The sequence below is a fragment of the Ailuropoda melanoleuca genome, chromosome 14, assembly GCF_002007445.2.
Source record: "Ailuropoda melanoleuca isolate Jingjing chromosome 14, ASM200744v2, whole genome shotgun sequence".
NCBI classification, from domain to species: domain Eukaryota; kingdom Metazoa; phylum Chordata; class Mammalia; order Carnivora; family Ursidae; genus Ailuropoda; species Ailuropoda melanoleuca.
The window spans coordinates 46,207,214-46,220,575 of NC_048231.1; the positions used below are offsets into that span (position 1 = coordinate 46,207,214).

The window sequence follows — 13,362 nt, forward strand, 5'->3', positions numbered from 1 at the left end:
AAAAAAAAATGTGAGGTGATAGATGCATAATTAACTAATGGGGGGAAAATCCTTTCACAGCGTTTACACATATCGTATCACCATGATGTACACTTTAAATATTTTACGATTTTACTTGTGAATTATACCTCAATAAAGCTGACATTTTAAAAAACTTTTAAAGAAAGTTGCAAAGTACAGCCAAGCTGTTGCCCATTGCGACTCCTCAGCCCCAAGCTGACTGACAGGAGAGCCCAGGCCCCCTTACTGTGAAGACCTGTGCTATGAGCTCATCTTTCTTCCTCCTGTTCCTCTCCGTGCGCTGCTCCCCCTCAGCACAGTTTCCCAGGAGGAGGTTTCTCTTCTCTATGCTGGATCCCCGCTCCCTCAAAGACTTGTCCCTGGGGTCCTCCCCCTGCTGTGGAGTCACCCATTGACCTCTAAAAGTCACCCCCTGCCTGAAAGACCTGCAGTGCCTCCCTTCTTCCTTCTTCCCTCCCCCTTCTCCTTCCTTTCTTCCTTCAAGGCTGGAGAGCCTCATAGGGCTGCCAGGCAATGTGCTGGGCCAACATTACAGCAGTGACAGAGCCTGCGGGGGCACGGGCAGGGCCCATACTGGGGCCACCCCAAACTAAGGGACACCTTGAAGCTGGGGCACACTCTGACTACCTATCTATTCATCTTCTGATGTGGCTTGCAGGGGTTCCTCCAAACTCTTTTTCCTACATAATCTTTTTTTTTTTTTTTAAAGATTTTATTTATTTGAGAGAAGGAGAGAGAGAGACAGACAGAGCACAAGCAGGGGGAGGGGCAGAGGGAGAGGGAAAAACAGATTTCCCGCTGAGGTGGAGCCCCATGCAGAGCCCGATCCTGAGCCCGATACCAGGACCCCGAGATCATGACCTGAGCCAAAATCAGACTTAACCGACTAAGCCACCCAGGCGCCCCTTCCTACATAATCTTAACAACTATCATAGCAAGAGACTATCATCAAAAACTGTTGAAAAAGTGCCACTTACGGTAAATGTGCTGGGGGCCTACCCCCTCTCATAACCTTCTGAGTTAGTCTCTGTGCCTCTGACCTCATGGGATACATACCAAGATCACCTAAAGGCCACCTATTCTGTGAAGAAGGGTCCTTCTAGGTGACTCCTTCTTTATTCTTTGTCTTTCCCTGTCACTGCCTAACCTGACAAGTTAGTATGGAGCCATTATACACTGGAAAGAAGACTGGCCTAAGAGATAGAAATCATTCATATCAGGGTCTCTGCCACTGACTATTTTTGTGACCTTGAGAGAGTTATTGACACTTCTGGGTTTAAAGCTCCCAGGTCTATAAAGAGGTGCACTGAACCAGGTGATCTCTCAGGACATTCCTGCACATAATTGCTTTGGAGCACAGCCTTACCCTCTTACTCAAAAACCCTCAATGACTTCCTTCAGGATAGAGAATAAAACTCTTTGGCCTGATATCCCTGGCTTTCTAGAATCTGGCCCCAACCTGCCTTTTCTAGTAACGCTCCTCAAAATCAGCCCTTACTTCCAAGCAAGCTGGCTCACCATGACAATTCCTACATGACATCCCTGCACACCCATTCCCCCACCTGTGCTTCCAGCCCCTTCTGCCTCACAGGAAAACGAGAGTTCTTTAGAAACCGCCATGATGAGGTCTGCCCTGAGCACCCAAGCTCAAAGAGATGTTCCCTGCTGTCCCCCCTACTAGCACTAGAGAAACTATCCTGAGCTTTTATGATCTTCTCAGGTGCCTCATTTTAGTACTAGATGGCAACAGCTGGAAAACAGAGACCATATTCTGTATACCTTACACCCAACCCATCACCCCACCCTATGCCTCTTACATATTCAGCATTGACAAAAATACTCTTCATGAAATATGCCTCCAAAAAAGGACACGTTGCTTCTATTTAGTATATCATTTTCTGCAAGCAACTACACTAAATGTATCTAGAACACTCTCCAGCCTCCTATCTAGATATTATTTTTCAATGACTAATTCTCTTTCAACTTCTAAAAATTAATCAGTCCTGGCATCTTGTTTTTTGGGAGAAGCTAACTACACTAGCCATCAGTTCCTATCATTTCCAGATTAAAACGTCTCATCGTTGAGAACAAACATGGAACTACAAGAGCATGAAGAGGTAGTTCCTGGCTTCTGGCCACTGGCTCCTGACGGCGTTGTGAGGGTTAGCAGGATGCACTGAGAGGTCTAAGAAAGTGAAGATCCTTCCATCTCCTAAGATCAGATTGTTATTTAAAAACTTAGTGTCATGCCAAGCTCTCTTCCAATGGAACGGACAACACTCAACATTTCTATCTTCTAAGCATACCTAACAGAAAGAAGAGTGTGTCTCTGAGGAATGCATTTTCCTTGGTTGTCCTTCTATGGAAAACCATTTAAAGTCATAGACACAGACTTAAATCACGTCACAGAGGTAAACAATTGTCCTTGCCTGGCTCAGCCACTCCCCCTATGACAGAGAGAGCTGCCACCAGACTTCAACCTGCTGCCTGCTTCAAACCCAGACTAGCTGGAGAGGCTTGCAAGAGTGAGCAAACCCCACTGCTGCACCTTATAGGAACAATACCTGGCCTTCCCCCCCAAGATCTAAGGAGCTAAAGTTCCTTGTTCTTCCCTTTCTTAGAATCAAATCAAATAACAGAAGCCCAGAGCCCCTGCTAAAAAGGCACAGATACGGAATATGTTTAGGCACCCTTTCCATAATGGGTGTGTGCCAATGTGAGGGCAGGTGCCTTTTCTCAAGAGAGGGATCAATACCACATTCTCTTAGCCAAGGCATACACACGAGCCCCCAAGTCACCCCATAAAATCTCTGGAGTCTTTAAAATGGGCAGATGCATGTTTTGTTTTTCTGATTGTAAGTGAACAGAACCAAGAGGTGTTGGGGTTCACCTTCCAGATACCCAAGGCCATCAGTGTGAGCTGACATCACTCTCCCAACATTTTGCCTTGTTGCCACAAATGGGACACTCTTTATAGGTTATCTAAAGGATAGGCGAATTTATGGCATAAGTGTAAAAGTCTGATAGGGACAACAGGCAAAAGTTTTGGGGAAAGAAGATGCCTTTCTGAAAGACCACCACACCTTCTAGGCAACCTCGGCAGTATTTCTGAGAAGAGCCATTTTGGAGCAAGCACAGACTTGCTCACTGGTTATGGCTGCAGCTCTGGAACACAGGATTTCTTTCTTTCCTCTCCAGGAATTGTGTACTTTGAGAATATCTCTCTTCTTTGATTTTCCTTTTCTTTCTGGAAGGAAGTTCCCTCTGCTCTTAGAACATAACAAGAATGGATGAAGGAGTGAAAAAAAAAGTATTACTGTTAAATTTATGTTGTTGAAGTTTTTTTCCAAATTAAAAGCCTATGCCCATGTCCTCCTGGTTGATACATGACTAAAAGAGCTAGCTGCGAGCCCTGACGGGTTAATTCAGAGCCCTTACCCTCAGGGGGTGGGGGTGTCAACTCCCTCTCTGCAGCACAGGACAGGTCACATGTTGGTTGCATTTCAGCTGTATTCTTGCAATTACTCAAAGGCGGTTTCTTCCAAGCTTTACTGCAGACCCTTTGGGTAAGTTTTCTAAGGCAAATATATGACTACTCACATCAAGTCCAACAATGAAGCCCTTTCCAGCTGAGTTGAGTCATGCTCGACTGGCCCCCTCACCTTCCCCATAATTTCATCCCGATAGCAAGAGCCCCTTCCCCACCACTACCACATTTAGATTGTGAATTTTCATGAACAGAAACTCACTACTTATGTCATGTAAACTCCACTCCTGGCACTGAGGAAATATGGAGTAAAATGACCATCAGAAAGTAGCCACGTACTAGAGCAGAACCAAGCAGGGCACTTGTGAGATTTTTATCTCATTTTCTACAGCCCCATTAGCACAGCTGCTTGTGATGAAGTCCAGCTTTGGAAAGTTCTCAGAGATTCATCAGGAAAGAAAGCAAGCCAAGTGAGTTTCTAAAACCCTTCTTAATTAAGAGGCTAAACCCTAGAAAACAGACAGTCAGAAGGGACAGTCTTGACTGGAGCAGTGCCCTGCCCATCAATGCACACATCTAATGGTCTGTGTTCTTGTCTTAATGATACAAGAAGTCATCCTCCTTTTCTGCTCTCTGGCCTTCTAAGGACCATGTCTGAATTAAATCATTCTGCATTCTGTGGTGCAGTACAGTTTAAATCAATAGCGTTATCATACTACAACTCTCCTTTCACGCTCTCCCTAATGCCTAATATTAGTCAAGTTTGCACTAAAATTGATCAGTAACAGAGGGCGGTTTCTCTTAACACCCCCTCCACATCTAGCCCCCCCCCACTCCTTGGTCTCCCCCAGGAAGCAGGATCCACATTGATTTCTATCTGATTACAGGAGAGCTTGCCCTGACTTTCCCCGGTTACTTAAGCCGGCGTCTCGTTGCGTGTCCTTAGAGACCAGGGCTTCGCTCAGGCAGAGAGCGTCTAGACAGTATTCATGACCCATCTGTCTGGCACGGCCCAGCGGATGGCAAACTCTATTAGAACTGAAACCATTTTTCCCTCCTCCTCCTCCCATCCCTCTCTCCCTTTGCGAAGCAGGAATCTGACACTGAAAATTACTATCATTGTTGCAATTCTCAAAATAGCACCGCCAGACTTTCATTAACATCCACGCTAGACTACTAAATATTTAAAGAAGTGGATAAATTTCATCTGAAGTGGGACAGCCCTGCACACATGAAAGCAGTAACAGAATCAAAATGTAAATCTAAGAGGTTGTTTTTATCCACGTAAATTTAGTGTCACAGCAGGAGGAAATGATGCCTCAGGTTTATTGAAACTTTCCCTCCCATTTGTTCTCTGCCTTTGTTTATCTGGAAAGGCAGAATTGCCTTTCAAGACCCTACACGATTTTAATTGATCAGAACGCGGTCTTGGAGAAACAAAGGCGGCAAACCAAAGGGGAGGGCTGGGGAAGAGCCCCCCCCCCCCCCCCCCCCCGCCTTCGGCAGTGAAGGAGGGTGAGCTCACGGCGAGTGCCTCCTCCGGCTCACCCCACGAAACACACCCAGGTGGAATGTTGCCAGTGATAACCTGCAGCCTGACCTGCTCAGCTGAAGAGATGCATATCCTTCTCCTCGCCTTGTTTTAAATACCATCTTGGATCATTTTCATACAAGTCAGTAATTGTTTTGTCGGATTCTTTTTCTTTAAGTTGAAAAAGGGGTGGGGAGCCCTGTCAAAAAATACACACTGCTCTGTAGAACAGCTTGATTCACTGAAAGCGAACCCTACTACTGGCCTTGACCAAGGTAAACCAGAATTCAGCAAGTGGAACCCTCAGAGCACAAGCCACCCCTAATCCACCGTGCTCTAGGACAACACAAGACACTGGAAGACCCTTGTTCCTCCCTCCCTGCCGTCAGCAGTATCAAGAGTCTAATCCTCTGAGTTGCTTAAGGGCACAGGAAACAAGCAGGGGCCTCTGTCCACTGGGACAGCTGAAAGGGTCTGAAGGGGCCACAGTGTACACAAAAGATATGGAGGAAAATTAGGGGTCTAGGGCCACAAGCCCACATCTGGCCAAGGAGGACTCTTGGGGCTCACAGCAGGTGAAAAGGGGAGAGTAATGGCAGAGAGTCACTCCGCTCGCTGGATCCCACCAAGCTTGAGCCACACAATCTGTCATGTTCACAGGGCAGCTGTCGTCACACTCACTATCCTGATGGGGGAAGTCAAACAGAAAGGGAAACTGATTTCCTCCAAGTCATGTAAACAGTACACAGGCTGGGCAGAATTGAAGAAGGTTTTAATTAATTAATTAGTAGAGGAAACCCAATGATCCCTGACACACTAGGACTACTGGGTTAGGTTTTGTAATCTATTTGAAAATCCAGGATGAAACCAAGATTATCATCATCTGTATATCAATTAAAAATTGTCATATAAATTATTGCTCTTGGAACACTCACTTCTGTGGGCCTTCATAATAACAGTCTGTTTGATCTCCAGCCCCAAATGGTACAAATCTTTAAAAACTGATGAGTAAATCCTTACCTTGTTCAAAAAATATCAGGAAAAAAAATACCCAGAAACAAAAACAAAACCACAGCCTAACCACAGATCCCTAACTGCAGCATGTTCTAGCTGTGTGAGTCAGAATAAAGTATACCTAACCTCTCTGAGAACTATTTCCTAGGAAAACTTTCTGGGATGGTTTTGAGAGATAAATGAGATGATGCATGTAAACACCTGGCACTCAGTAATGTCAGCTCTCTGCCTACTTTATCCCCCCACCCCTGGAGCTACAGGCCTTCAGATAAACTCTTTGTACATTCCCCCCCGCCGCCATGGTCATCAGAGAAAGGGAGCAGCATTTTAATACTTTATCTTTGACTAAGGGGTGATGAAACACATGGGAACCAGAAGTGGGTGAAAAACCAGGGTCAGTGAGCTCCTAGTGTGCACTCTGCTTCTTCAGCATTGGAGAGGATGAACAGATTAAGAGTGGGAGGGGTCTGAAAGGTGTCCCCGTGCAGCCTCCTCACAAGCAGTATTCCTGCTGAAACTTTGCTGAGAAATAGAAACAACTTCCTATGAAAGACACAACCGAGGCAAGTGGCAAGAGTTTAACATGAACTATATATTAGAAAGCAGCACTGTGTCAACATGACGTTTTGTGGGTTTGGGTAACTATGTTAAGATTATGAAAGAGAGTCTTTTTCTTAGGAAATACACATTGAAGTATTTTGAGGTGAAGAGACAGGATGTCTGCAACTTACTATAAAACTGGTTCAGAGAAAATAAAAATGTTAATATATAGAGACAGAATGATAAAAAGGATAAATTTTATAACTTTATTCTGTTTGAAAATTATTTCAAAATTAATTTTAAAAGACAGCAAACAGAGAAACAGGGCTGTAAATTTAATAATATTTATTGAGCATTTACTATGCACCAGGCATTGTTATAACTGCTTTACCTGAACTATTTTATTAAATTCTCAGAACAACACTTTGAAGGAAATACCAATATTATCATCACTCTAAGAATGAGAAATTCAAGATAGGAGAAGGTTAAGCAACTTGCTGAAAGCTACAATCAGTAAATGGTGACTGCAGGATTGGAACTCGGGACCTGATATTATACTTTATGTTTTAAACAAATTGTAGGGCTAGCCTGGGGACCTAATCATAGCTGGAACATATGTTCCATTGGAACACTGGAAAATATGTTCTCCAGGAATAATAAGAAACCCAGGATGCTAGGGATACCCTGGCATAAAATTGGGACCTGCCCTGGTAGGTAAGTGAAGCTATACACCATGCCTACACAGACACACTCACAAACTTACACGCACTCATGTATGCACAGACCACACACACTCACACACTCTGGCACATTCACTCACACTTCTTTAGGACCTGGCAGGAAGCATTTCACATTTCTTCTGGGCTTGGCATGAACCAGCCCTTCATATAAAGCATGTGGATATTCAGAAGCCAAAGACTGATCTTCCAAGGTTGGCTGTACTGGGAAACCTTGACCCCCCAAAAGCAAAAAAAAGTCTATCATACTGTTGGTCACAGAATAAACTAAAGTAGGCTTATACTCTGGTTAGTTTGGGCATTTATGGTAACCCAATATATATTGTCATGACAGACAATTTGGGAGGATAGACCTTATCGTCATCTCTTTCTGTGTCCTATCACATAGGCTGCCAAGCTTGTATAGATATTTTCAACTCTTCAGTTCCATTAGCAGGGTACTTGGCCATGCAAACAAATTTTTTTGCATCCTCTGGTCAGACCTGAGTTTTCTAAAATAATCACATTCATCCATTCACTCACAAACAACAAACTATATATTCCGTGTATTATATGCTATATATGCCATATAGTATATGCTATATATATGCCACATTACCATATGTTCTACATGCCACATACCATATGCTGTATATGTCATGCACCATATGCTATATACACAATGCACTATCGTGGGCACCAGGGCTACCACAGAAAACCTTAGAGTCTCTGTTCACTGAAGGTCATGCTTACAGCATGCTGAGAAGTAGCAGAGGAAGTATAAATGGTTTTCAATTTAATGCAATAAATACTTCTCAAGTGTCCATATATGTACTGTCCATGCTATGTTAGGAGAATCAGTATTCCAAAGATATAAGCATAGCCCCTGCCTTCAAAGAGCTTAAATCTAGTGGGAACTAGATTCGTACACATGAAATGATCAAGCAGAACGGACAGCCCCTTAGGAAGGGCACCAACTGCTGCAGGGTTCCAAGCCGGAGAAATTGTTTCTGGCTTTGGAGAGGGGATCAGAGGAAGGGTGACCAACTTGATACAACTGGCAGATGGCCAAAACACTAAAAAAGACACCAAATGTGAAACTGGACTGAGTGGACAGAAAAATCATTTCTTCAGCTTTGGATGCTCAGGGTTTAGGAGAGCACAGTACAGCCCTGGGGTCTGCAAACTGGGTACAGCAGAAGGTGGTGAGGCACAGGGCTGTGGGATGCTCAGAGTGCAAGGGGGATAAAGGAAGAGTCAACTGGGTGAGGTGAAGGAGCAAGCATGAGGGAGTGAGCTCATCAGACTCCTCCACTCCTGGAGTTTCACCTGTTTAAACAGGCCATTGGAGACCCAGAATCCTGGATAAGACCTGGGAGTTGGGTCACCCAAGTGCAGCAGAGGGGATTTCTCAAAGGTTCCATGTATACATCAAAGAAGCACTTGGGTGGCTCAGTCAGTTAAACATCTGCCTTCAGCTCAGGTCATGGTCCTGGAGTCCCAGGATCAAGCCCCATGTAGGGCTCCCTGCTCAGTGGGGAATCTGCTTCTCCCTCTTCCTCTGCTCCTCCCCCTGCGGGGAGTGTGCTTCTCCCTCTGCTCCTCCCCCTGCTTGTGCTTGTGCACACTAAATTAATAAATAAAGTCCTTTTAAAAATGTGCTTTAATTCATCAGTTCATAATGACACTAAAGAAAATCTCCTTGGTTACCTGTGAAGGGTGATAGGGAACTTTCTCATTATTAAGAAAACTGATCCTATCTGATATGCACTTTGTGGTGATCACACAGTTGATGGGGAGTTTCGCTTTATTAGTGGGAAGCATCCCCACTAATAAATGGAGAAAAAAGGATAGAATTAGGTTATGACTATTCTGCAACCCCTCATGACTAATAATAATCGCACGACAGAGAGACTATCAGACAGGGTGCCTCTGGATGGAAGACAATGGCACCAACGAAGCCACTTCAGACACACAACACTCAAACCTTAATCTCCCCAAACTCTAGAATGTAACCACCAACTGACAGGAATTAGAGGGGATAGAGGAACACATGTAGTGACTTCACGAGAAAGCAGTCAGCAAAAGTCTGAGTGTGGAAACCCTACAGAAGAAACAACCCAGACCCTTATACCAAAAATTACAAGAAGCTAGGGGGTACACTATAGAGCAAAAATTCTTCAGGGGTGAACTAATCTCTCTTGGAGAAATATTTGGAACCTCTTTGCATCCTGGTTCAAACAAACTGTAAACAGAACAAAACAACATACACATTTATAAGACAATTAAAAAGACAATTAAAAAAATATGAACTCTGACAGGATATTTGATGACTGTTAATGTTTGCTGAAATAATTACAGTAAAAAAATAAAGGCCTGGTCTTTGTGAAGCCTGGTTGTAGATAAGTTTTCCTCATGGTTATGAGCCTGGTCCCAAATATAAGATACTTGGTATTAACTAAACTTACTGGGGTAATCATTTCACAATATATGTAAGTCGGGTCCTTATGCTATATACCTTAAACTTACACAGTGCTGTATGTCAATTCTATCTCAATAAAACTGGATGAATGAATGAACAAACATACTTGGAAGGTGGGGAGTTGACAGTCAAAGGTGAAGTACAGGGCAGTATAGCTTAGTACCTAAAGGTGACTTGAGCCTAGGTGCCAGTCCCTTTGGGGGGAAAAAAAAGAGGACTGTGAGAAGAGCTGGTTTGGGAAGAAAGACATTCAACTCAGATTTTAATACATTGAATTTTATTTTATTTGGTTCTTATTACCCTAAATGGTCTTGGGCCAAAAAAAAAATTTCCTTCTTAAAAAGTCCTGAAGTTAAAATCCTGGCTTAATTGGGTACACTTTATTAGCTTTAGTTCATTGGATTTCGAGATTCAGTTTTATGAGACCACCCATGGAGAACGAAGCAACGTCCCCCCTCCCATTGAGATGGGAGCTCCTTCACTCCCTGCTTTCCCTGAATTGGATCCCTTCAGTTAATTGGAAATTCCACTGAAGCTGAAAGTGAAAGTTGTTCTGATTAACTGCTGGCTTCGTTTCAACTTTGGGCTTACTCTTAAGGTCTAGTGGCATGAATTCCTTAGCTCTGATTGCTTAAGGAAGGTTTGTTCTTGCCAACGTTGCCAAAGTACATGGCTCTTTCCAAGGCTACTCAGTTATTGCTTCTGGGAAGTCAAAGGAACCCTGCCCTCCCCAACCAAGATGTGGCACAGGGGCTTTGAAAATGTAGTGTAACAGGAAACACTCAGCCTGGTAGGAATGGTGAGGCAGAGTTCACTGAAAGTCTGGGAGCAGCAACGCCAGCATCCCCCAGGGTGACAGGTGAGCTGTGCAGCTCTCCCCTACACAAGCACAGCAGACCCACAGGCAGTCCAGCTCTTTTTAGGGATGGGCAGAAAGTGTAGCATGACTTACTGGCTTTTCTCTATGGGCCCAACCCACCTTTCCAACCCTAGCTCAGGCTACCTGCCACCCTCTCCTTCTCCCCATGATCGTGCTATTCTTGACCCTGACACTCTGTCCCTCTCCATGCCTCCCTGCACACCTCTCCTGAAAGCCACCATGACTACTGGTCCAACCAAAACAATTCTCTAAACTACTGAACCACAAACTACTAGAACTGCTTAGCTCTCACTACCCTGCGTTCATATTTATCTTCCATTTCTCCAACTTGACTATTAGCACCTCAGTAACAGGATCTATGTTTTTCTTCATCCCACACAATTCCTGGTACAATGATCAAAGGAGTCACTTAGTAATTTTATTTGTAAATATAATAATTTGTATAAAGATAATTTTATTTTTCTACACAATAAATCATTTTATTTGTATCCTTTGTATCTTTAGTGCTCAGGAGTACAATATTTTGATGGAGCAGTCAACAAAAAAGACATGAGAAAAACTGGCAATTTAAGCTGACAGCATTTTTCCTCTTCTGTAAAAAAAAAAGTGCATCCAGCAAAATTCTTCCCCTGTGAGACAACCAACTCCAGCCTAGACCTCCACATCTATGTAAACCCTTTGAGGCTCACAGGAAAATAAACCAGCCTCAGTGAAAGGATGGCCTAACCATAGTTACTGAAGTAGATAAGCAGGTAAAACCACTCAGTATAGGTTCCAAAAACATTTTTTGAAGAGAAAAATTACTTACAGCTACTGTAAGTGCCTCCGTTATTATTAGCATTCCTGACTTCACTAATGACAGTAACATTTTCTTTCTATTAAGCAAATATCAAATCAGAGACAGAGATGACCAAAACATCTGAGCCTTGGTACATGCTCACAGCCAAATAACATAGGCAGAAAACTGATTCTAGCTCATCTGAAAATCTGGAAGATTCCAGTTTGCTTTACCATAAGCACAATCAAAACAGCAGAACACTGAATGTTCCCTACAGGCGGGAACAAAGCAGATCAAGTAAATGAATCTTGTTCTTAAACGGGAACAAGGAGGAAGCACTATGTGTTTTTCTGGAATGTGACATTTTATAGATAAGAATTCCTGTAGAATTTGAAGTTCTCAAAGCAGAGATGAAGGAGAGCCTCATCTTCAGAGTTAGTACTCTGTGAAGGGCATACTGTCCATCTGCTGGAGGAAATGTGTTGGTAGATCCATTAAAACCCACTTTCAAATGGAGAGCCTCTAAGCCTCGTTACGCAGCTATTAACAGGAAGTAACATAACCTTTGTTAACTCTATATTCGTGCCCAGTAGGGTATGGGGAAGAAAATATATTCATTCAATATTCAATCATCTTCTGACATCAACAAAGAGCAGGGAAGCTACAACCTTTCCCAAAGACTCCTGACAACAAAGAACACACCAGTGACAACAAACTCAGAGCAAGTATCCCAATGTGACAAGTGAATCCAGCTTCCCTCTGGTGCCTGTGAAGAACTGGGGGAAAGGAGTGCAGTGGGGGTTGCTGGTCAGATCAGAGCAAGCTGCCCTCAGTCGAGCAGGGGACAAGTAGGTAGGAAATATCTAGAATCTGTAAAGATGAACTCACCTTTGGACACCTGAAAAATCCTGTTACATATGAAGAGTGACCCTGGCATTAGAGACAGAGGATAAAAGCCATGGTGGTCCACCTCCCCAAGAAATGGCCATACAATGAGTAGGGATGATGATAGTAATGACGCAATTATGTACAGTATGCTTTACATGTATATTATTTTACTCAAATTCTCATAGCAACCTTATATGGCAAGAACTATTTCCATTTCACAAATAGGAAAACTAAGTCTCAAAGGGGTTTAGTCACTTCCTTAAGCTGGAACTTGAACCCAAGTCAACTTGAAGCCACAGCCATGGTCTTAACCTTTGTTCTTATGTCTCCTGGCTTTTGTCTTAATCTCCCATTTTAGCTATAAGGACACAACAAGTTTTAGTTATATCTGAACAGCAGGGACCAACCGTTTGCCAACAGGATCTTAAGGTTCCTATTAGGATAAACTTTTGTAGCTGCCTGGGCAATGTTGAGACATTTATAGATATAACTGCTTCACATAGCTTTAAGCAAAATTAAAACATTCACATTGTTAAAAATGAAAGAAAAAGATATCTGGAAATAGGCTATAAAAACCAGAAAATACTACTCATGAGAAAGGGAGAGAGGTGGGAGGAAGGGAAGGGGAGGGGAGGGGAGGGGAGGGGAAGGGAAGGGAAGGGGAGGGGAGGGGGAAGGCAAGGCAAGGCAAGGCAAGGGAAGGCAAGGGAAGGCAAGGGAAGGCAAGGGTAAGGAAGGGAAGGGAAGGGTAAGGAAGGGAAGGGCAGGGCAGGGCAGGGCAGGGCAAGGAAGGGCAGGGCAGGGCAGGGTAAGGAAGGGAAGGGAAGGGCAGGGCAGGGCAGGGCAAGGAAGGGTAAGGAAGGGAAGGGAAGAGGGTTCAATACAATAAGAGGACTGCAGTTGAACTATCCTAAAGTGAAGGATAAGCACCTTCAAGATACAGAGAAACAGTCTGCGAAGTGCCCCAGGTTAGAGGGCCAAAGGTTTGGTCTGCCTGCTTTTCACACAGAACTCTCCAAACCAGT

At 43.7% G+C, this 13,362-nt stretch overlaps 1 protein-coding gene across 9 annotated transcripts in view; it reads right to left on the minus strand.

Moving 5' to 3' along the window:
• LDLRAD4 (low density lipoprotein receptor class A domain containing 4) overlaps positions 1 to 13,362 on the minus strand; it is a 446,262-nt gene that overhangs the window by 201,343 nt on the left and 231,557 nt on the right. The gene's annotated exons all lie outside the window — the stretch shown is intronic.